Source organism: Pteropus medius, unplaced genomic scaffold (assembly GCF_902729225.1).
Source record: "Pteropus medius unplaced genomic scaffold, Ma_sr-lr_union100, whole genome shotgun sequence".
Classification (NCBI taxonomy): Eukaryota; Metazoa; Chordata; class Mammalia; order Chiroptera; family Pteropodidae; genus Pteropus; species Pteropus medius.
Genome location: NW_024351073.1, coordinates 5,852,358 through 5,875,602, shown reverse-complemented (window position 1 = coordinate 5,875,602; position 23,245 = coordinate 5,852,358). Strand labels below are relative to the sequence as shown.

The 23,245-nt window shown below is 43.1% G+C and overlaps 1 protein-coding gene across 1 annotated transcript in view; it reads right to left on the bottom strand.

Annotated features, from left to right (window-relative positions):
- The window catches only part of ADAMTS12 (ADAM metallopeptidase with thrombospondin type 1 motif 12), a 260,943-nt gene that overhangs the window by 217,840 nt on the left and 19,858 nt on the right, over window positions 1-23,245 (bottom strand). The window lies entirely within an intron of this gene.

Below are 23,245 nucleotides of genomic sequence, written 5' to 3'. Positions count from 1 at the left end.
TCAAAACCAAATGTTCCAATCACAGTATATCCACTAGAAAAAAAAATTTTGGCTCATTACATCCTCTTGCCCTCATATACCCTATTTATCTTTTACGTTTATGTTTTTGGTCTTGTTATAAGCTGCCTCAACTCTGTTTCAAAGGGAAGTTGGAAGAAAACGCTATAAAAATATAAGTGAAATAATCTGTAGAAATGTAGATATGATTCTCATGTGAATCTCCTGGAATATATGAGACCCCTAAGAGGTCTGTGGGCACCAGCAAAATAAAGAGCACAGCATCACGATCCTGGAACTTTGCCCTGAAGTTGAGGCATTTGAACACTGAAGGATCTTTCTTTCCCCTGCTCTATTTCCAGCCTCCAGACATGGAATAAAGCCAGGACTGTCCTTACTTGACTCCACGACGGCCCCTGGGGACAATGGGCTGATTATCTCTTATCCAGGCTCTGTCGTTTTTATGTCCACACACTCCTCACCACCCACCATCTTGCTTCATAACTAAATTAAGTCCCCTCGCTCCCTTTGCTCCTTGGCCCACCTCTTTTCTGGGCTCTCACCAATCTCTCATCTGCATTTTAGTTACAGCTGTTTGCCTTAGGGAATGGCATGTTATGATAGAAAGAACACTGGCCTTGGAGTCAATTCCTTGAAGACCTAAGTGCAAGTCTTGGCCCTGCCACTTTCTAGCATCATGGCCTTGGTTTCTAAGCCTTAGTTTCCTCTCTGTTAAACAACAACAAAAAGTCAGGGGCTCATAGTACTTGCACTGCCAACTCACAAGGTAAAATGAAACTTGATAATGGGATGTAAAAGTACTTGGCAACTGGGAAGATCAAAACCAGAGATTCCTAGACTTTAAATTGCTTTCAAATCCCTAGAGCGTTTGAATAAAGGGGAAAGAAAAATAATAAGCATTATAAATAAGGAAAATACATAGTTTGTTAGAAAGTAATAAGTACAAAGGTGAAATTCAAAGCATAGCAGGGAAATGCGAGGCGGCCGACTTTCATTAGGGTGGTCAGAGTAAGTCTCCTCGAGAAGGTGATATCTGAAAAAGGACTTAAAAGAAGTGTCAGTCATGCAGCTTTGGGGGGAGGGGGTGCAGCAGTGATCAGGAAGAGGGAACAGGGAGGGCAAAGGCCCTGTGGACGGGTGTGCATGTGCAGGCTGTGTTCAAGGGACAGCAAAGAGACAAGAGTGGCTGGAGAAGGGAGGCAAGAGGAACAGAGGGGAAATGGGGCTGGACCCTTTGGACCCTGTCACCTGCGTTGAGAACGTGGCTTCTACTCTGAGGTGAGGGCCACTGGAGAAGTGCTGTGAAGTTCTGTGTTTTGAGTAGATCATCTGGCTGTGGAGAGGAGAAAAGCCTGTAGCAGTGTGAAGGTAGAAGCTGAGAGATCAGTTTGGAGTCTAAGGCAATAAATAATCCAGGAACAGACAGGGTAGCCTGCAACAGGATGGTTCTGGAGGAGAAGAGCAGCTGCAAATCCAGATGAAGCTTTGCTCGCTTGCCGGCCTCTCACCTCCTGCTGTGCGACCCGGTTCCTAACAGGCCATGGACTGGCACCAGTCCATGGCCCAGGGGTTAGGGACTCCTGGCCTAAAGAGAAGAGCTAGTCAGCTAGTTTTTGTTAAATTAATTAAATAAGGAGGCCATTAGACTGAGGTGGCTCTGATGCTGTGGTGGCCTGTGTAAGCAAACCAAAATCTAAGCCTATAAATGCCTCAAGGTTACAAAACTGAAACCTAAGGACACCTAATCACAAACAGCCAACTAGGCTTTAAGTTATAGCCAACCAAATAACTTCCTTTCTTTGCTTCTACACTTTCTCTGTGTAAGTCTTTCCTCTGGCTTATCTCAGCAGTGCATTTACAATTTGGTGCTGCCCGATCCAAGTAGATTTTCGCTCAGATAAACTCTTCTAAATTTTAATATATCTCAATTTATCTTTTAACACTCTGAAGAATGGCTGTCTAGGGGCGGGCCATCAGTTCAGAAGTACAAATAAGGAAGAAAGGCTCTATGACATTATTTGTGGTTGAGCCTGCCTAGATGTTCACCAATCTCATTTCCTCTTTTTAGACATACAAGACAAAGGATACTTCCCAGCATCCCTTGCTCTATAAATTTATGCAGTCATGGCTAAGATGGCTCTTCCTGACCTGGGCCCTAAAATCTCCTAGGAGATCGTCAGCTCCTACCTTGATAGGTTTTCAGCAGCGTGCCAAGCAAAGGACTCTAACATGGCAAAGCCACATGATGAAGGAGTGTAGATTCCTGAGTCATCACTGGAAGGGGAGCCACCTCTTGGGGGAGAGCCATCCAGAAGCAATGCTGACCCAGACTTGGCTATGATATGAATGAGAAACAAAACTTACAGTGATTGGCCACCAAGATCCGGGAACTATGGGTAAAAGTAGCTAGCAAGTGAATCCCAGTAGAGTTACCAGGAAAACTAGAGTGGTTTCTTCTATGCCTAACCAAGGATCTGGTTTGTAAAACCTTTCCTGCCCTTCAAATGATCAGAGAGATTACTACTGAGGAGGTCTTCAGGGATAACCCCACGAAAACTGCTGACCATCTCCTTATCTGTGTGAAGAGTCACAGCACTTCCGGACAAGCCTTCTTGGCCGCGTGCAAAGCACTTGAAGGAAACCAGTGGTGGCCAGGCGTCTAGTGATAGCTCTGGATGCACTGTGGGCCCACACTCTTCAGGGAGGGAAACTGGGTTGGATAAATCATTTCGCTGGACAAAAGTTTTACACAGGGGCCAAACGTCGATGACTTTCAGCTGACAGAGCAATAACAACCAGAGCAATGAATGTGGCAGAAGCTCCTGCCAAGAGAGAGGTTTGTATACCTAGGACTTGTGTTTCAAATGCCACACAAGAGTTAAGAAAAAAGAAGGACAAAGGTCTTAACTAATTGTTTAGAACTATTTGATCAAAATGTAGTGCTTTGAAATTTTTATGTGATCAGAATTATTTTTGTCTCTGTAAAGAAAGATGAGATAGTTTCTAATGAATAATTTTTAAATGTATGGGTTTTACCCAACAAATTATGATCAAGAAAGAAGCAATAATTGATTATGTGAAAATTCTTCCAAAGTAGGATAGAAAGCTGGACCACACGGCAAGCAATTCTTCCCCACGTGAGTCTTTGCTCCGCTCTGCCAAGGATGAATCACCAGCAGCTTTTCATTCATGCAGGTTCTCAATTATGTCAGCTAAAGAGTGTGCTCCAAACTAGAATCAGGCTTGTTCTAGAGCAGCGGTCCCCAACCTATTTGTCACCAGGGACCAGTGCTCCTATGAGAATCTAACGCCTGATGATCTGAGGGGGAGCTGAGGTGGTGATGCCAGCTCTGGGGAGCGGCTACAAATACAGACGAAGCTTAGCTCACTGTCCCGCTGCTCATCTCCTCCTGTGAGGCCCAGTCCCTAAGTGGCCACAGACCAGTACTGGTCCGTGGCCTGGGGGTTGGGTAACCCCTGTTCTAGAGGATGAGGCTTAGCCAGGTCACTTCTGCAAACTGGATTTAGAAACCACCACCACACTGGAACAGATCCTTCCCTTATCATACTTGAATGGGCTGGACATCATATTTCACTGCTGTCTGAGTACAGTTAGGGGAGTGTTAAAAAAAAAAAAGCCCTTTTAAGGAACAAGGAAGATGAAAATACATGATATTTTCACTTGTATATTACTAGATAATTTTTTGATGATAAGAGAGATATTTCCAAGGGAAATCAAGAAATAAATTGGTTTTTTGACTTCTCCTCTCCTCTTCTAAATGTTTATATTCGATTTATGCCTCTTGATAAGCTCTACAATAGTGTGCTCAGGGTGGGGGGCGGGGAGAGATTTTCTTTTTTTAGTCATGGAACTGAAACATTTTAATGGCAGTCTACTCAGTGGGGACAAAAGGTTCACAGCTCACCTGAAAAAAAATTTTTAATGGAAAAACAGTGATAACAGTACTAGCAAATTTGGAGGAGATGATACACAAAGGTTTGAGCAATACACACAGGCAATTCGATTTGCAATTTATTGTTTGCAAACATATGTCAAAAATATTCCTGATGAAATGAGTATCACTACTCATTATTTGGTTAACTACATAATAACAAACTAAATTAAATTTAAAAGCAAGAATAATAGCAAATAGAAACAAAGAGCTAAGTACTGCCCTGATGGTAAACCAGTAAGAAGCTTTCGTCCAGCAACTGTAGAACTGCAGCCATCCATGTGTCTGGATGGCGGGGGCCCTCAACTACATTGCCAGGCATTACAGGGCAACTGGGCTTCTTAGCAAAATATCAAGTCAGAGTCCACAGTAAGCTCCAGTAATACATTAAGTGTAGTTTATGAATACTAAAATTCAATAATCCTTAATAACTCACATAATTAGTTGCCATTAAATAGCTCTCAGTCATCTATAATAATTAAAGTTTATGAAACTGTATGCATCATTCCCCTCATAAAGACCTGGCCTCCTTCACAGCCCATCAAGAGGGCTGCTTGACGCTGGCAAGTGGCCCTGGGGCGGCACTTTCAGAATCAACCCAGATGAGACCCCATCCTTGACCACCATCAAGCAGGATTAGGCCTCATAAGGAGGTAAGAGCGGAGGAGGGTAAGTCTTATTTATGTTGAAGAAATGGATAAAAAGATATAGCTATATCTTTGTGCTCACAGTTCATAAAGATTATACTTTCTAGTCAATTCGCAATAACAGAACATAAGACCCAACTGTTTTTTTCACTGAATTATTTCTTGAGCGGTAGTCAGGAGAGTTGATAGCTTAAGGAATAAGACTGAGTTCTGGAGACACATGGGAAAAGCCAATCCCCAGCTTTTCTACTTCTTAGTTGTGTGATATTAGACAAATTAGATAACTTTTCTGAATTTTAGTTTTCTCATTTGTCAAATGGGGATAATAATAACAGTTTCTATCTAAAGAGTTTTTACAAGGATTAAATGATATAACTTAAGGGTTGGCAAACTATATAGTCCATGGGCCCACCTGTTTTTATAAATAAAGTTTTACTGGAACACAGTCATGTCCACTCATTTACGTAATGTCTATGGCTGTTTTCACACTGTAACTCTGTAACTGAGTACTGAGCAAAACAATCTGCTCTCCCAGAAGAGGACAATTACAAATGAAAACTAGATGTTGACAGCAGGTTCTCAGAACACATGGTTTCAAGGAAAAGTCACTCAGATATATAAACACGTAAAATAGCTAAAAACAGAGCTGCTTCGATTGAAGCCATGGAGAGGGCTTGGAAAAAATACCATATCATACGTAATTATGTAGGTGCTCCTTAAAACCTGTAGAAATTAATTGAAAACATGAAATTCAAAGTCTGAAAGCCAGATGGCTTTTTCTTTGATTCCCATGTGCATTTTTATTCTCATCTATTACTCTCGAAAGACACAAAAGTAATTAATAACAATAGCGTAACCTAACTAAATCCCTGCTTTCCCTTCTAGAATAAATGGAGACAGAGGGATTCTCAAGTCACTCTGGCTGCATAAAATGTTTTCCTTTCCTCGTATTATCTAACCTAATTCTTTTCTGCAAAATGCATCACTTTGCAGAAAAAGGGATGGCAGATTTACACTTTCTTGACAACTCTTGACGGTGAACTCAGAGGGAAACCTTGCCATCTCAGGCGGGATCTTTCCTCTACATAGTCAGGAGGCTGCATGCCTGAAGCCCGGCCAAGCAGAGCAGTAGGAGAAGATGAGGCAGCAGAAGGCTGAGCACCCAGAAGTCCAGGAAAACATCCCCAGGCTAGCAGGAACTAGAAAATGTAACTGAAAAGCTAATTCTTCAAAGCCAGTGGTGAACAACATCAACCCCATCTTGGGGGAACGCACCTGCTATCCTTGGCAGGCTGCTGGGAACAGATGAGGCAGCTTGACAAAGTCAAGTCGCTCACAAGAACATGGTGTTTTTGTGGTGTTTGGAACACTGACTTCGGCTTCATAAGCCTAAACTGACTTCCTGTATAGGGAGACTATATACAGCTCATTTCATTCATGACAAGATCAGGTTCCTTGCGGTATGTTCTATGATACATTTACTCCCAGACCAAGTCAAGATTTAAGATGAGAATGAAGTCTTGGCAAGAAAGGGATGCTAAATAAACGAGCGAATGAACAAAGGGGAAGCCTTTTCCTGGAAAGCAAGGGTCCTGAAAGGAATTACCTAGGTCAGTGTGGCAGGCGAATGTCAAAATGGCCCCAACCCCTCTTGTAAGCACAGCTTCACCCGGTTTTTCAATGAACCACTAACACAGCTGCTGCTGTGAAGGGGTTTCATTGATGTAATTAAGGTCTCAAATGAATTGACGTTAAAATATGGAGATTATCAGAGTGGCCATGATCTAATCATGAGTCCTTTAAAAGCAGAGAGTTTTCTCTGGCCTGTTACCGGGGAGGAAGAGATCGGGAGCATGAGAGGATCTGATGTGCTATTGCTGACTTAAAGATGAAGGGGGATCCTGTGGCAAAGGATGAAGGCAGCTTCTAGAAACTGCCAGTGTCCCTGGCTCACAGCCAGCAAGGAAACAGGGAGTTCGGTCCTACGACCTCAACAAGCTGAGCTTAGAGACAGACTTTTCCCCAGAGCCTTCAGACGAGAAGCTGGCCAACCCAACATCTTAACTTCGGCTGCACTACCCTCAGCAGAGAACCCAGCCATGCCATGCCATGCCAGCTTTCTCAGCTACAAAACTGTGAGCTAATTAATGGTGCTGTTCCAGAGTCACTAAGTTTGTGGTCATTTGTTTCAGTAATAGAAAAGTAATACCTCAGCAAATTTCCTTTTATCTCCATTACTCTCTCTTACGTCCCTTCACCCAGAGGCAAACTGCCGTTTGTGATTGATATGTATCCTTGAATTTGTATATGTCCCTGAAAAAATGATGTGTTCTTGTTTTGCATGTGTAGTTTAATTTACATCAATATTGTGCCATATATGCCATGCTACATTTTTTTCTCAGATTTATCTTCAGATCTACCCATTTGCTATGGGTAGATCTAGTGAATTCCTTCTAACTGCTGCAAAGTACTCCATAGCGTGTATCCACACTACATTTTTATGTATGCATTTTTCTAAGTGGGACTTCAATTCCCTGGTACCAAAATCAGCCCTGTGATAAGCATTCCTCCTAGATGTTTCCTCGAGATCCTGCCTAAAAATTCCTCCAGGGCATGTACCCAGGAGGAGGATGGATGGGTCACGGGCTATATGAAAACTTAATTTAACTGCACTATCAGATGGCTCTCCCAACGACCACATCTGGCTACTGCCTTGGCAGTGCGTGGGTTCCTGTTTTCTATCTCTTGCAAGATTTCACATTACTGACTTCCTAATTTTTGTCAATCTTTGTCGCTTTGTATATTTATTAATCATTTGGGTTCCTCCTTTTGTGAACTGCCTGCTCAAATACTTTGTCAAGTCTTATGTCGGATTTCTCATTTTCTTCTTATTGTTTTCTCAAAAGTCCTTCTATCTTTTAGATACCAGACTCTTCTTGTATGTCCCAATGTACTAGTTTCTGTTAACTTAGAAATACTTTATGTTATATGGTATTCATCAATGTTTTGCTTTATTATTTGTGTTTTATTGGAATCTTTGTTAAGAACTATTTCCCACCATGAAGTTACTAAAGTATTATCCAATATTTTCTTCTCTCGTCTTCATATTTTTAACTTTCACACTTCAGTCCTTAAGCCATCTAGGGTTCGGATTTGTATGAAACTCTCTAGTTTTATTTTTTCCTATATTGTAAGCCAGTTTTCTTAACACCATCTGCTCTAACAGTCCACTCTGAGTAGAGACAAGATGAGAAATATGGATGTAGGTTGAGCTGGGAACCCAAGGTGATCCCACTCTTTTAAAGCAGAGCAGGAGAGAGAACAAACTGGTGAATGCCAGAGGAGAAGGGGTTAGGGGGTGCGTTAAAGGGGTGAAGGGATGAAGAAGTACACATCAGTCACGGGGATATAGAGTACAGCATAGGGAATATAGTCAATATTATTGCAATACTGTTGTGGGTGCTACAGTAATCAGGAGGATTGTTTCCTAAATTATATAAATGTCTAACCATTGTACTGTATACCTGGAACTAATACAAAATATTTGTTTGAAAAAGGAGGGCATGATGCAATGACTCAAGATGTTGGTGGGAAGAGGTAAAAAAAAAAAGGGGGGGTGTCTGTTTCAGTAGATACTGTCCTGAACATCCTCTTTGGCCCATGTGTTATAATTACTAATCTCTCATTCATCAGCTTCTATTGGAAACCACAGTTCCTTTCCAGTTGGGGGTGGTGGTGATAGAGAAAGGGTCATGCTGACATACATCATGTAACTGGTGACATTAGTGGCTGGCATAAACCACACTGCTCTGGATATGTTCCATTCCAGCACATGCCATTCATTCTATCTTAAAGAAATTCATGAGGTTCAATGAGATCACCAAATGGCACAATTCATTAGGCTAGAGCCTTCCAAGGATGAGAGAAGAACCTCTTAAAAGTCCCACACTCATGAGCTGCTCCTCCAAAGCTGGCCCTCTCTGAACCCAGGAAGGAAGACTCTGGGGCCCACTGTCAGACTTGGTCTCAGAGACCAGGTGTCCCGACCTGCCTTGTTACCAAGGCCTTGACCAGATGTGATCTTTCACTGTATACTTTAAACTCACTGTTCTATTTTAAAGCTTTGAAGGAAAGTTTTCTCTTCTCATGTAGCCAGGACCTTTCTTCCCCACCTTCTCACTTCCTGATATATCTGCTCTCCTCAACTTCTGATTCAGCCTGGAAGTTCAGAAGTGATTTCTCAAGAATTGCATAGAAGCAGGATCCGACCTCTGGCCTTCAGGCTGCCCCTGCCTTCTTTAACCCCCATGGGCCTTAATAATTAATTCCTCCCAGGGCCTCTCTGTTCCCTTGAACTTATTCCCTGGAAACAATTTCTCTGGACAGCTGTGAGCAGATTCCACTGAACGAAGCAACTATGGTCACCAAGTACAAAGCCTCCCTTAAAAATGGCCCTTTCCAGTCCCCCTCTACTGCCCGCCAGCTCTCCAACATGCTCAAAGAATTCAGTCTCTCTTCACCGAGGAATCCATTTGGCTCCAGTGAAGGAAAGCCGAGACATTTCCAAGGAGGGCAGCAGCCGCAAGGCCCCTCAGTGGCATTCAGAGAGCCCTTTCCATAGCTTCCTTGGTCAGCTTATACCTCTGACTCAATAAAACGTTAGCATCCTAAACCCTGACATATGAAGGAAAGTAGGCAAGACATCCCACCCTGGAAGAGAAGCCAGGGTCACTGGATAGAAATCAAAATCAGGAAGAAGATGATGGCAGCTGTTCCTGGGCATCCTATGGGAATGAAGCCTTGATGGATTACAGGAGCAGAAAGAGTGGGACACTTTGGGATGAAGATGAAGGATCTATGAGAAAGGCAGACCTGAGTGAAACGGCCCAGCCAGGGCTCCTGAGAGCCACAGTACAGCTCTGATTCACCCTCGGAAGTTAGAGAGAAGGAGTGATAGGAAGACATGAGTGGCAGAAAGGGGCGAGGATGACTGCAATGCAAAATTGATCTATATCACACTTTGCATAAGGCGAGCTCCACTACATGATTATTTCTTTTCAAAAAAAGAAGATAATCAGGAAATGGCCAGCCCACCAAGAAAGTAGCTGCTTGGTCTAGAACAAAATAAGGTCGGGGGCAAGGGGGTTGTGGGGTTGGGGTGATTCTATCAACTTAAAACCACTGGTTAAAAGGAATTCTGCCTTTTTCATTAGCTTCTGCAAAAAGCCCATACTGTAACTGTTGGCAGTTGCTGATCTGATGCCTCTGGTTCCTGATTTAATTTCATTTTCAAACTGATTTCCATCGTGGCTATGCTATAAGCAGACTCTTGCCTTATGAAGTACATATCCATGCACATATACACATAATTCAGATAGGACAAAACCAGAATCAGAATGGAAAAAAATAATTGTGATAATAACAGAAGAAAACAACAGAACAACATGTTCCAGAAACTCTTTTAAACATATAACATATATTAACTCATTGCATCTGTACCTTGTAAAATCGCTACTATTAAATCTCCATATATTGAGGCATATAGAGATTGAATTCCTTGTCCAAGATCATACAATGAGAAGGGGACAGAACTGGGATTCCAATCCATGCACTCTGGCTCCAGAATCCATCACTAACGCCACTCTGTTAAAAGGCCTCTTAAATAAGCGATTTATCTGCCCAGCAAAAATGAACAATGACCTTAAGTCAAGCTTTTCTGTGAAGATTCCTCACTAATTAGTCCAAACAGCAGTATAGTGGCTAAAGGCAAATATTTTACTTGACTTACTGCATTTTAAGTAACTAATAGCAAAAAGCACATCATTGGTTCCCATCAAAGGGTCCTGTTTCCATGTCTGCTTGGGCCTCATCCTGGATGACTTCTCACTCCCCAAACCATATGGGAGACAGTACTCTCAAGCCAAGAGCTTGCATGCTCTGTATTTACTCTACTGCTTACTTAGTGATAGAAAGATTGGTGCAAACTAAGCTGGCTCCTTCATTAGGTTCTTTTTATTCTGGCTACTTTTCACAATTACTATCCCACCTAGCTTCACAGGAAACAAAATATATTGCCATAGCAAATGAATAGCTCCCCAAGATGAAAATTCCAGGTGGTGGAGATAGCCATGAAAGCCCTTCCCCATGGTCAAGGCCACTGTACGAGACAGAAGCAGGTAGGTCCTCTCAAGTACCTCCTGACACACAGGAAGAGTCCGGCCAGGCCTGATAAAACAAGGAGACAGGAATTGACAGCATCCATTAAGGGGAACTGGTACCAAGAGAGCTCCTCCCCTTCTGAAGAATGTAGTACTTTCCAAGGGTTTCAGATTCATAACGGGTTTCAGTTCAGGTGATCACCATCTGTGACCTGTTGCTGAAATTATCTGGAAAGGTTCAAATGGAAGAAGGGAAAACAATATCTGCAATTTGCTTTCTAAAGGCAAAATCTAGGACTCTATGGGGGTGGGGGGGGTATGTAAGCTGGTGGTTTTAGTAATTAAATAGAAAACGAGATCTTTTATTCATTTCTAAGCTGTGCCCCTGACTTACTATGTGAACTTCATCAAAATCCAGAAGCTTAAATCCAAAATCCAAAATCCAAAGTCCAAAATCCCTGCCTCAGTTCCCTCATGTGCACTATATGAGGTTCCTACCTGACTATGCGTTTTGCAAAGGGAGTAACCCAAGAATAAATGAACACTTTCTTAAAAAAAAAAACTATGGGCCTGGGCATTGTATATCTATTCAAAAATCACAATGTGAAAGCCAAAAATAATCAATGCAGTTGGAATTTTCTCAAATAGAATGGAATTTCCTTTTCTTATTTAAATTGAATTCCATTCAACTGACATGCAGGCAATGTGTTATGTATTAAAAACTTTATAACACACATAATGTGTACAGTTTCTACCACTTAGAATGGCAAATGCTCAAGAAGAAAACTTCCACTCGGCATTGGAGGGGTAGTAGTGTTTTGATTTGGGGACAATAATACAATGTTTATTTAAAGTGATGGTTTGCAAAAGAGCTGGATTTCTCCTTCTTTAAATATAACCCATACTTTGCCTCCATTTATATCAGCCTAAAAATAAAAGGCTCACTCCTTCTGACTCTCATACATGCACCAGAGAGAACCGTGGGAGGCCAGACTGAAAAATTGGTCTGACATCAAAAATTGAAGGAGAAAAAGGCCACTCGCTTATTTCTCCAGCCTTTGAAGAACCTTTTCTTTTTTATAATTCTGTCAATAGAGTCCTCTTATTAGCACAGATTCCAGGAAACGGAAATTAATGTGAGATGATAAAGACGAAAAAATAAAGTGGGGGGGGGTGATGGGGAAGGAAATAAAATTTCAATGAATCCCAAATGTGCCTCAGACCGCAGAGCAGTGCTTGCTTTTTTAGTCCATAAATCGCCATGCAAATGGGCTTCATGGGACTGAAGCTCAGAAATGGTAGAATAAGGGGCAAATTTAAGTTTTCTTTTTAGTATTTTTATGACTGTTTCAAGTATTCTACAATCATATTGGTTACTTTTATATTTAGAAAAAAACAATAAAGGTTATTTTTAAAACAAGTTCTTGGCATTCTTGAGAAACAGAAAAGCTTTCCTGTAAAGCCACATACTTAACACAGAGCTAATTGCCAGGTGTGTCAGCAAATGACTTACTCCTCACTCAGGAATCCTTGATCGTCTATGAACTCTTGGCTTTTGTTCCAGAGGACACTAGCCCTGCCCTTCTCCATAAAACCCCACTGGAAAAGTCATAAGGGCAAAGGCCATCCACCAAGTCAGATCAACCCTCTTAACCTACCCCCCGCATCCCCGCCACACACATACAATTCACCCAAATTCCCTGGGCCATAGAAATTTAGGACAGATGTCACCATTTCCTTGGATGATTAGGACACTGAGTTCCAACTGTGCATACACACGTGCTGCTGTTGGCCAAGAATTTTTTTTTTTTCAAATGCCTGTTTAAAAATACATATTTAGGTCACAAGTAAAAGGCTGAGGCCTTACTGATACTCAAGAAGACCAGACTGACTCCAACTTACCCAATATCCTGGGAAACAGCTAAGTCCCAGGTGGCACTTATCAGGGAGATGGGAAAGAAAAAAGCAGGAAAATCACCTTACCCTCTGGCAACACCTGCCATAGTATTATCAATGGAATATAAATAGGTCACTATCCCGTCAGCACTCTCGGTAACCTGTGAACGGTGCTAAACATTGTTCAAATACTATCCCTTTAATTCTTAGACCTATGAGGTCTATTCTATCTTTTACAAATGAGGAAACTGAGACTCAGAGAGGTTACTTGTCCAAGGCTGCACAGTTAACAAGCAGCTAAGCCAGGATCGGGGCCCAAGCCCATCTTCAGAGGCCCCATTCACAAGCTCTCAGAACCATAAGCTCCAGAAAGGTAGCACCATGTCTAGTGTACTATATCCTCGGCGGGGTCCAAATAAGCATTCATTGAATAATATAAGAGGACCATATAGCCTGCCGCTCAAATTAGGTTCATTTACTAAGAACCCATAGGGCCAGGTAAAGACTTGACAAACATTGTTATCAGTCCTTACACTAACCTTGGAAAATCGGTATTATCATCCCATATCAGAGTTGAGATAACTGAAGCTTGGAGAAATTAAGCACAATGCAATGTTCTCAGGATTGGAAAATACAGAAGAGTGTAAAGTTTCCCTCGCCTATACAAATTTATAATCAAATGGAGGATAACATCTACCTGTTGTCTGTCTGTCTGGACAGTTTATGCAGAGACCTGACTGAGAGATAACGCGCTACAGAAGCGCAGTACAAATATAAACATTTCTGGTTCCGTTTTTGTTTTCCTGAAGTCCACATCCTCACTACATTAAGCTATCACAAAGCATTCTCTTGAAGTGGGAAAGCCAAGTGATGGTGAGGCTTGCAAAATCTGGAAACCACATAGCCGCCCTAGCTGTGGTTGGCCAGGTGGAGGGCGAGGAGTGTTCGCCAGCTGCAAGAAGACTCCCTCAGCCTAGAGGAGTGGGTGCTGCCAACCTGGAATGGCTTGAAAGCAGCCGAGCAGCCCCTCTACCTCTAGAAAATGCCCCGCCCCTAAACTCTGACACTCTCCAATGCGTCGGTGCCAGTCTTCTCCAAACAACCTGTTTTAATAGGCAAATACCTAGATAGGGGCGGCAGAGTAAATTCCTGGGAGGAAAAAACAAAAGCCAGCGGGACAACCTGGGAGACTGGAAGCAAATTCATTCAACGAATCTTTACCTAATACTCACTAGATATTAAGGATATAAGATAGAACAAGAGCAATGAGACAGGGAATCCTCTGCTCTTGGGGGAACTTCCACTCCGATGGAGGAGTCAGACAACGGGCTTAAGGCAACGAAGGAGCACAAATTACAGAAAGCACTAGGGAGAAGAGAAATGGAGAAGTGGAATGGAGAGTAAGGGAGTCAGGCTGACTTGGAGCGCGGGGCTGACCCTGACGGGAGGTGGTAAGTAAGCAAAGAACTGAAGAAACAGAGGAACCAGATGAGGTGAGGAAAGTTCTGGCCAAAAAGAGCAGCAACCAAAAACATCACAAGCAGGCCAGGGTGGCCGAAACCTGAGGACCAGTGGGTAGGATGGGAAAACCAGAGCCTGCAGAGAGAGGTCATGCCGGCCTCTGCGGTGGTCTGCGTTTTATCCTGAGAACGATGGGTCACCACCGGAGGGGTTTAAGTGCGCCAGACAAGACCTAATTTATATTCTTAAAAGGTCACTCTAGTTTTCTGTGTAGAATGGATCACACAGAGGCAAGGAAAACAGGAATGGGGCCCCTGTAAGAGATGGGGTGCCTGGACTACAGCAAGGGAGTGGCCATGGGGAGACAGAAGCAACAGGACTATGGATGGACATAGACCTGGTGTTGGGCAGATCACATTTCCGTTGCATTAGGCCAACTATCTATTATAAGAAGATCATTGTCAGAGCTCTGCTCACCACGCCCACAGAAATAAACAAATTCCTTTTGGCAATCAGCCGCTTGGGTCCATGAAGAAAGTCTTGAAAAGCATTAATTTCTTATAGGGATCTGACCGGTAAGGCAAGGAATGCCTTTGTTTCCAGCTGAATGGGATTCCTGGGCTTAGGTAAAGCGCTTCCCATTACCCTACCGGCATCTGCGGTAGCTTTCATGCTTGGTACTTCTTGGAGGGTAAGATTACTTTGAGAAAGTGTAGCAGAATGTGTGAAATATGATAACGCAATCAAGGAAACAGGTCAGCCACAGCGACTGTCTGGACTCGATCACAGCATCACTCCGTGAGTGCTTCTGACAATCAGAACACCGCTGACAATTAACTACGGAAAGAAACCTCACTTGCAGCTGTCTACCAGAGAAACAGATTTCCTATTGAGTAAGGTTTGCCTCTCAGAAAATTTATTTTTAAGAAGTTTGAAAGTCGTATGCAACAGTTTAATATAAAAACTATCGTTAAGAACATTAAAAGTCACAATTAAATTAGTATTTGTGGTACAGCTTAACATCTCTCACATTTTTTAAAGTAAGAACTGTCATGAAAAATGACATTGCATTTTAATTACTTTCCACAACATCACCACAGAAATGCTTGCATAGAAATTCCCCCAACGCCTCATGAAGACTCACATGAGTGTCTAGACTTCCACGCTGAGCAAAGACTACACAAATTTAGAAAATATGAAGCAATCTTTCAAGAGTTTAAAAGACTAAAAATATTCAATCAAATCAATCGCCAGAATCATGTTAATTATATAGTTTCTTAGAGCCCATCGGCTGGACTCAGTAGAGTCAGAAAGAGAATCTTAAAAATAGAAAACGATAGTATCAGAAGAGAAGATGAGAAAAGAAAAGTTAAATGCGACAAAAAAAATTGTTGAACATAAAGATATCAGAGAAGCAGAGGTAACGAGGGAGAGGAGAGGAGGAGAAAAAGTGGAAAGATGGAGAAGACGGCTGGGAAGGGGATGAAGGGACAGAAGTGTGTAGGACGGAAAAGAGAGAAGGAAGGGTTCACCATGGAAAAAGGAAGCCATAAGGTCATTTCCTAAGAGGAAATGTGTCCCTAGGCCAGACAACTGACTAAACGCTTGGAAACTATAGCACGGTTATAGTGACTTCCTCTTCTTCTGACCGAAATATAACCAGACTCGAAATGTCCCAACTCTGACATTAACCTGAGGTTCTGCTCAGTTCTGAGTCCTACCTCCCTCAACTGCAGGTCCTTCATTATGAAGTGAAGCTCCTAAAACAGGTCCTTTCAAATCTGACTCTTCTGTGATTTTAAAAAAGGCAGACCACAAGAACAGGAAGTTAACTTGTTCAGTCTACTCTGGATGTGTGCCTTTTGGAAAGTCACTTATGTGTGCCTCAGTTTCTCTGTCTGTAAGTGGGAGTTGGTGATATCTACGTTGTAGGGTTCTAGGAAGGACTAAGAAGAGCAGAGTCTGCTAATACAAGAAGCATGAGGTATTTATTAGAAGAGATCTTTTATCCCAAATTCCAAGTCTCCTTTATCAGATGGTCCATATGGGTTGTAGGTGAACCAGGTTTTAGATCAGAATTTTGCTGTATGCTAATGTTAAGCATTTTGCAGTCACACTAATTGGCACATGCTCTTTCCAAGTCTGTACATTATTGCGTCACACTGATGCATGGTGTTTTTCTTTCTTTAGAGGATCCCTTCCCAGCCTGATGTGTAGTTGCCCAGCCGGGCTCCAACCCTGGGAGGCAACAAGAGAATGGAGGTCTGCACTCCATGCCGAGGGAAGTAGACATAACAGGGGGCATCCTTGGTGGTTCTCACCGAAGTCAAGCTTCTTACCGCCAAGGTCTGACTACTTGGCCATATAAAAACTCCTGAGAATATGATACTCTCCCCATCCCTGTCTCTACCATCTCGCCCATTCAGAAAGGTGTATAGAGTTCTTCACTGAAACACAAGCAATGAAAACTTAATAAAAGCCCTGCTCCCCGCTTTTTTCTACTCTATCAATTATATTTACCATAAACAAACTACAGCACTTTGCTTTGTTGTTTCATGAAATAGAGATAAGAAAATTGTGTTTTCATAAGGTGGAATAAAGTGACTAGGTTGGTGGGGGGAAAGACTACAAAAAGAAGATGGCTTTGGCATTAAAATAATTCAAAGCTATTTTCTTAAATATATTTTTAAGAAAAGATGAATTTTTCTAAGCGAACCCTCAATTCTCCACTCACTGGCATGCCTTGACAAAGCCTAAGCGGCTCCATTAGCAGAAAGAGGCCAAACCTCCAGGAAGGAGAAAGTGCCCTAGAGTGATGTTTGCTTATATGTATTTTCCCTAAAGTTTTAAAAACAGCGTGATCTCGGTCCAGGAATCAAAACAGCACAAGCTATTTTATTCCAAAAAGCATTGCCTATTTTATTCATTCTATTTCTCTTTATAGGCTTACGTAAAGACATAATCCTCAGGCTCCGGGGTCCCACTGCATGTGTGCGAGCTCTCCCCTCACCAGCTGTGAATTGGACAGGTTTCCTACTCCTCCCTTGCCTCAGTTTCTTGATCCCACCCTTGAATCTACTGTGGTTAGGTAACATTTTAAGAGCTCAGACCAGCAAAACCAACAGCCTGGCTTTAATGACAGCTCAGCACTTAGCAGATGTAGAAACGAGAAACATACTAACCTCTCCATTAAGTAAAAGAAGTGGAAACCATCATAGCACCACCTCATAGAGTTGTTAATGAAATGAAGTAAAGTGCCTATAATTGTGCCTGGCACACACAGTCAAGTGTTTAAGTTAGAAATAGTCATTACCAGTATCATAGCAGTATCAGCCTTACTGCAGCCCTGGTATTCCGTCATATGAGACCCTGGATCCCTAAAGGCAACCAGTAGTGGTAGGAAAACTCTTCAGCCCGCAGACTCAGCCTCTGTTCAGTTTCTCATCCACCCAGTGTATCAGCCTCAGGCCTCCAGCTACCAAGGCCCCTGGTTTAATGCAGAGGTTCATGAAGCTAGAACTTTCTATGCCTACTAAGCTGAGCTGCCTCCACACCCAGTCCTGTCATGTTCCCCCAGACCCTGTGGCTGACCTCCAGCACAGTCTCTTGACTCACAAGCCAGCAAGGGATTTCCACATGCCTGAACTCCAGACGACTCAGCCAGGGCCTGATGTCCAAAGCCCTTACTAGTTCTGACCAGGGTTCCGAGGCTCCAGGCACTGCCGGAGCTCCCTTCACTTCCTGTCCCCCAACCTCACACTTCTCTGCATCTTCACCCACCTTCACTTCCATTCTCCCTGAGTAGAAGCGATCCACCCAGACGCTGGTGTTGGGCGTTGCACTGACCTAACTGTGCCTCATACCCTTGTCCCGGCCTCCCTCTGTCTGCTCCTGCACAGCCTCGCCCTGGCGCCCAAGCTGTACGCAGTGAGCACGCAGCTGTACTGCGCACGCAAGCAGCAGCAGCCCGGCAGTGTCATGGATACCATGACACTCGCCTAAAGCCTAACCTACCTCCAGGATAGCACACCCGACCAGCAGTGTGTCTACAAGCTGGAGCTGACCCTGGAGGTCTACTACTTCCCCCAGCTGCACCCCCACTCCCCGCAAGCCCCTCACCTACCAGGCCAAGCAATTCCTTGTCCTCCAGAAGTAGGTGAAGAAGATGCTGGGGACAGGCGAAAGGGCCTGGCGGAGGCTTGTGGCAGACCCCTTAGGTGGACCAGTGTCCCATGGGGGCCCAGGATCCGCTGGGGGGTGCTAGGGAGAAAAGGGAGCAGCCACCCTCCCGTGCAGCCAGGAGCAGAGGCTGGAGTGCATCCAGAATAGAGCAGCCCTGGAGGAGCAGCTCCATAGGGGCTTCTTCTGTCACGTGGTCGCTAGGAGAACAGCAACCCTGGGCGCAAAGGACATGGCCTGGGCAGCTGAGGAGCGCGAGGGCACTGTGGTGGGCAGGACTGACATCTGGTTCCACTGCAAGGAGGGCTCGTCCAAGGCAGAGTGTGCAGCGAAGCCTGTACCGGTACAGCGCAGCCTGTGTATCAGGAACCTGCTGTAGCCCGGCCCCACGCCGTGCGTCCCAGGCCCTGCTGGATGTCCCGGATCCACGCTGGACGTCCCGGATCCACGCTGGACGTCCCGGATCCACGCCGGATGTGCCAGATCCACGCGAGACAACCCCACATCACACCGGTTGCGGGTGTTCGGAGTCCACCAGATGGCCTAGATCCATCCTGCACTCCCCAGGGCCCACGCTGGATGTCCTGGCATTGCTTTTGCTTCGCTAGAAAATGTACCAAAGTGCGGATACCTGAAAAAGCCTTTTTTAAAAACCTCATCCGAGGCAAAGTCTTCTCACTGTGCTCTTGGTCCTGGACTCTTACTTACTCGGGGTCCTTGTTTCCACTCTCCTCTCTCTGTATGGTTAACCTCTGGTTTCCCCGTGGCTTCTCTCAAGCCTCTCCCAGCTTCCGAAAATAAAAAGTCAACACACGTCACCCTTTCTCTCCACTGATATGTGTTTTTCTCTCCTTCAAAAGATTTGCCCGCATTTGAAGCAACTCATTGTCCTCCAGATGGAGGTGAAGAAGATACTGGGGACAGGCACAAGGGCTTGGCGAGGCTTGTGACAGACCCCCTAGGTGGACCAGTGTCCCTTGGGGGCCCTACTGACTTCAGTGTAATTCTTTGCGGTTTCTGCCCTTCCCCCACCCCTTTACTATTCTTCATGCTCACCATGACATTCCAGACTCAGACCCCGCTTCGCTTTCTTCTTGCACCATCCCCTTTCCGACTCCATGATCTTCCCACACACGGGTAGCCAGGTGAACATAATAACACCCAAACATCAGTCATGCCTCCTTAACCATCTCTCAGCAATGCCTTCTCAGTCTCCAGAATGAAAGTATTATAACTGTATTCTGTTAGGACATCTAGGTATACAGGCACAACAGCTAATTGGAAATGTTCATCAGTAACTCTCAAGAGAAAGAAAATATTTGGTAATCCTATGCACAGAAGTGAAATGCACTCTCCCATGCCTTTTTAATCAGTCCTACATCTCTGTTTACTGATTTTCATCCTTCTAATGCTTATGTACGTTTAAAAGATGCTTTGCTTAGAGATGTATTTCAAATTATACAGCTGAATCAATGGTAAAATAGAATTTGGGGATGAATCCACTATAAGTAAACTGACAGGGTTTCATAAAAGGTTTTTAGAGTAAAAGGAAATTAAAACAGGCATTGTCCATAATGCAACTTTTAAGCTGACCTTTTTACACTCAAACTAGCATAAAGATTACTTAATAGTCACAATGCTGTCCAAAGAACTATTGAGAAAACTCCAGGGGCAGCTGGAAAAACACAGGGACATAGGAAGCAGGCGTAGAGCCAGGCACTGAGGCGACCTCTCCAGCTAAGCTCTCTCACAGTTGGAGCAGAGGCCCTGCAGATGACACACATAAGGACAGAAGATCCCAGGACACCAGGACAGTGGGCATCACACCAAGAACCAGAGTAACAGTGAGGTGTGAACACAAAGGCAAGCAAAGGCAAGGACAGCTAGAGCCAGACTCGGTGGGTTAATAAGAAATACCAAGGAAGAGCTGGGAATCTGTCCCCTCTCCAGGATAGGGTCACAGAATATCTCAATTGGAGGGGCATTTGTGATCAGTGGGACAAACATAGTGAGATTACAGACAAGATACCCTTCCCTCTCCCTGCTCTCTCCTCTCCTTCAGTTCTAAGCCCCTAAGAGCAATGGAGGCATCCGAATGTGGTTGGGGCAGGGAGGTTAAGGGTACAGTGAGAGCTGAGGTAGAGCAGAGCAGAGTGGAAAAGATAGGACGGGTGCATGATGCAAGGTAACAGAATCCAGAACCCAGACAAGGAGAGAAAGGCATCCTCGTTGATGGAGAAGTGGTATATTGATGAGTTTCAGAGAACCCCAAAAGGAAGCAGCCTAGCTAAAGAATCAAAGCCCTGTGGCTTGGCATGAGAGTCAGATCCCATGCAAGGGGACGAGGGCATTCACATGACGTATCTGGGAGTAGCCAGCATGGAATGCAGGAGCTCAACTGAGGTGAGACAGGCATTTATGCAAAAGAAAAGGTAGTTGTTAACAATAGTGGCAACAGGATGTTGGTTATAAACAAGGGGATTGGTCAAATGACTAAATATGCTAAGGATAATGGGACCTAGTTTTGTCATTGTCAGAGAAGATGTTTTTACAAATTTTGGAAAAGGAGAAAACTAGAATAAATTCTGTGGTGCTGGATTCGAATTAAATGTATTGGTACAAATTCGTAATTTTCTATAGATAGATAGATAGACTAATAACATAGATGTAATTGTGTGTTTTGACTTACAATAGCAATGAGCACATCTAGTCCCCAGATCTCTGCTTCTAAACACCACTCTTCAAGAAAGGAGAAAAACGTTCCTTGAAGAAACAACTGATTCTAGGGCTGGCAAAGGTACAAGAGGCGCCTAGAACATCTTATTGTACCTGGAAACAACAGACTGCTCACATAATAATGGGACAAGCAAAAAGACACAGGAGCCAGACTGATGGGTTTCCACTGGTCAAATTGAGATTATTGAGCATAATAATAAACAATGATGTATTTGTATGGAGACAAGTTCATACTAATATTAATTAATTAATTAATTAATTGAAAATCTATGTGGAAGAGAATGTTTACATAGTTTCAAAGTCTTTTTCCCCAAAATATTTATTAACAAGAAAGATGAAAAAGGCTAACTTGCTTTCAGCCCTCCAGCCATTCTTCCTACTTGAAATTTTTCAAGGGGCTTCCTTTGATCCTTTCTACTTCGGGGCCTTGACAGATGTGCCAGAAATGCTCTCTTCCAGCCTTTTCTCTTACTCATCCTTCAAGTTCAGATAAAAAATTATCTCCCGAAAAAAGCCTTCTCCCAAATCTCTGCCCTCACTGAGTTCTCTTTTATGTGCTCTTATTGCAGTTATAACATTTATCAACATCCCAAATATATGGTTGCAATTAGTTACCTAGTATCTAATATCAACAACTAGACACAATGACACTGTTCTTATATTGTGGATATTTATTAATGGTAGCAGTAAGATGCTGGTGTTGGCACTTTTCCACGAAAGCATTTGCTACGGAATATTCCGAAGGTGGACATTAACAAAGTACACCAGAAGACCTATAGAGAATAGTCAGGGGGTCTTTAATTGCACCTAGCTGTCAAAGCCAACTGAAGCAAGCTACAACCACAAGGAGGCTTAAATGCAGATACTCTGGCTCCAAGTTCAGAGCTTGGCCTACTATGCCACCAGGCTACAGGCTACAGCTCTAGTCTAGAAATGCCACAGTTCCTAATTTACATAGACAACTTCTGTTCACCACAGAGGCACTGAGATTTTAAAAGTCTATAGTAAAAATATCCTTTTTAAGGATGAATGATATTCCAAGCCTATATCACTCAGCCTTAAAAAAAAAAAAAAAAAAAGGAAGAATACAAATAGCCAACAGGTGTATGAAAAGATGTTCAAGATGTTCAAGACCACTAATCAATAGGAAACCAAAACTGCAATGAGATATCACCCCTCATACCTGTTAGGATGTCTATTAAAAAGCGAATAAGTGTCGATAGGATGTGAAGAAACTAGAACCCTTATACGCTGTTGGTGAGAATTTAAATGGTGCTGGGGCTTTGGAAAACAGTATGGAGGTTTCTCAAAAAATTAAAAATAGAACTACCATATGATCTAGCAATCCTACTTCTGGGTATATATCCAAAAGAATTGAAATCAGGATCTCAAAGAAATATATATCTTCACTCCCATATTCACTGCACCAACAAAGGCCAAAACATGGTAACAACCCAAATGTCCATCGACAGATAAATGGATAAAGAAAATGTGATATATATAAACCATGGAATATTATTCAGCCTTAAAAAAAGAAGGAAAGCCTACCATCTGTGAGAACATGGATGGACCTGGAAGATACTGTGCTAAGTTAAGTGAGTCACATAAGAACAAATGCCGCATAATTCTTTTTATAAGAGGGATCAATCAGAGATATAGGAGTGGACAATAGATAAGTGGTTGCCAGGGGTTTGGGGGAGGAGTATGGGGAGTTGTTGTTCCATGGGTATAAAGTTACACATGTACAAGAGGAGTAAGTCCCAGAGATCTGCTGTAACGTACTGCCTATAATTAACAATAAGGAGTTGCATACTTAAAAATCTGTTAAAAGAGTAAATCTCATGTTAAATGTTCTTACCACAAACAAAGAAATAGAAAAGCAAGAAAAAAGAGACACAAGGAAACTTTTGGAGGTGATACGTGTTTATTTCCAGGACTGATAATTAACGCAAGAGTATACATATCTTCAAACTCACCAAATTGTATACATTAATTATATGTAGTTTTATGTATACCAGTTATACCTCAATAAAACTGGGGGCGTGGGGGGAGGGAAGGCAGGAATTTTGACACATGCTATGATATAGATGGACCTTAAAGACATTAGGCTAAGTGAAAGAAGCCAGTCACAAAAGGACAAATGTTATATGATTCCACTTATATGAGTTGCCTAAAGTTGTCAAATTCATAGAGACAG